This window comes from Echinops telfairi, unplaced genomic scaffold (genome assembly GCF_000313985.2).
Source record: "Echinops telfairi isolate 266 unplaced genomic scaffold, ASM31398v2 ScPeMD7_9;HRSCAF=40, whole genome shotgun sequence".
NCBI lineage: Eukaryota > Metazoa > Chordata > Mammalia > Afrosoricida > Tenrecidae > Echinops > Echinops telfairi.
In genome coordinates this window covers 16,093,351-16,095,374 of record NW_022103906.1, presented here as the reverse complement: position 1 = coordinate 16,095,374, position 2,024 = coordinate 16,093,351, and the positions used below count along the sequence as shown (strand labels likewise).

The 2,024-nt window shown below is 42.1% G+C and overlaps 1 protein-coding gene and 1 pseudogene across 1 annotated transcript in view; both read right to left on the bottom strand.

Moving 5' to 3' along the window:
* Positions 1 to 2,024, bottom strand: part of FBXO16 (F-box protein 16) — a 49,529-nt gene that overhangs the window by 26,936 nt on the left and 20,569 nt on the right. The gene's annotated exons all lie outside the window — the stretch shown is intronic.
* LOC101664250 lies at positions 636 to 1,319 on the bottom strand (annotated as a pseudogene).

The following is a 2,024-nucleotide window of genomic DNA, read 5'->3' as shown; positions in this document are numbered from 1 at the left end:
AGTTTATATTTAGCATTAGCCAGTTGTGCTCAGTTTAGATGATTCCAATTTTTTTTTAACAGTGAAAAATATACTTTTATTTACTTTGTTGAATCAGAAGGCCATACAAAAATTATTGCTAAAGTAGATATCAGTCAAATAGAAAGGTGCTTTATAGTCTAGTTACCTTGTTTATTTAAACTAAGAGAAAAGGTCCTAATGTTTTCATGCAATACATACTCAGTTCTTTAAATAACAATGATGATGAATAGCAGAAGGAGTTAAGGAATGCTGTACTTGTGATCCATACAAAACACCAACATTTTGGGTTGTACATAATTAGGGAAATATCTCAAACACTTTTCAAAATACTGGAAGAGCCAATACATAGAGGCATGCCTTAGGTGGGCATAGGAATGCAGTTTAGAAAAGGAAAACAACAACAACAAAAACTATTCAATTTCTTTAAAATCAGGGAGCAAGAAAAGCAACATTGAATTTCACATACTGATTTTGTACAACTTCGACACAGTACCTTGACTTAAATCCAAGAGCAAAAGTTAAGACTCTCCTACTCTATTTTTGGTAAACAACTGCATGGTAAACTCGGATGACTTTCCCCCTAGGATTTTACCTGGGAGTAGCCTTTTAATTTTTTATTTAAAAGAGGGCAAGTTTGGCACTTTTATACTGATGTCACCAATGTTAATATTTCTTGGGGTCTCAGGAAGATTCATTCATCAGCTTTACAGCTGATACAGCTCAGGCTGGAGCTCCTGCTAAGCCAGCCTCAGATTTCTCCAGTTTATTTTGTGCATCAATTTGTGTAACAACCTCATTCATGTTGGTCTCCAATACCATTCCCCCCATCACCATTGCCGCAAGAATATCGTAAACCTTTTCTACATGGAAATTTAAATGCAGTTCACGGACATTTTCAAAACACTTGTCTCATGTTTCCACGAATACTTGAGTTCCAAGGATATTATGAGGGATGGGTCTTGTGGTTGTGGTATACAGAACCACATATCATTGAAGACTCGCTAGTCCTGGGCTTCTTGTGATAATTGAATTAGATCTAAAATGCCAAGTTCACTTTCTGAAGAATCCACACAGAGGGCAAAATATAATGTTGCATAATGTCTACATATCAGTTTGTTGTCAGATCCTCCTATTAACAATCCTCCTCCTAGGAAATTACAAACATTTTCATCTCTCTTAGATACCGAATGGAATGTCTCCCTGATGATTTGTTGCTGTGTATCTTCACTGTGGGGCTGGTAGAACTTGGAGAGCAGTGGCTTGCCTTGGTTGTTGAAGATGAGGAGAGCCTTGATCATGGCTGGGCAGGGCAGACTCGGGTGGGTGCTAGGGGGCCAGGCATGCGAGCCTCACCTCGGGATCCTGCAGGTGTTCCTTCCCCACCCGCCCCCTCCCACTCGCTCCGAGTCACTGAGCGGGGCTAGATGATTCCAATTTTGTTGGCAACATCCAAAGCGTCCTAGTCAGGAGCCAGTCGAACACATGCCTTCTTCTCACTATCAGGCCTGATCAAGGTGTTGACCTTGGTTACATCAATGTCATAGAGCTTCTTCACAGCCGGTTTGGTCTGGTGTTTGTTGGCTTTGACATCACAATGAACACAAGTGTGTTGTTATCTTCGATCTTCTTCACAGCAGACTCCATGGTCAAGGGGAACTTGATGGCATAATGGCCCAGCTCTTCTGACGGTATTTGGGCTCCTTGTTAGCCTCAGGGTCTTGGGCCACCAGAAGCTGGGTGACACACGGATCTCCTTTTTTTGTGTGTGGACGCCTTTCAGCACGGCCTCTTGGCTTTTAAAGCCTTTGCTTTGGCTTCCATTTTGGGAGGGGCAGGGGCTTCCTTCTTCGCCTTCGGCTCTATCTTCGTAAAAAGGCCGGAGGCTGTATTTTTGATCCTCAGTAAGTGTTTCAAGTCCTATAAGCTTTCAGCAAACAAGGTGTGTCATTTGCCCATCACAGGTTGTCAATAAGCCTTCCCCCAAACCTGATCCACACCACTTG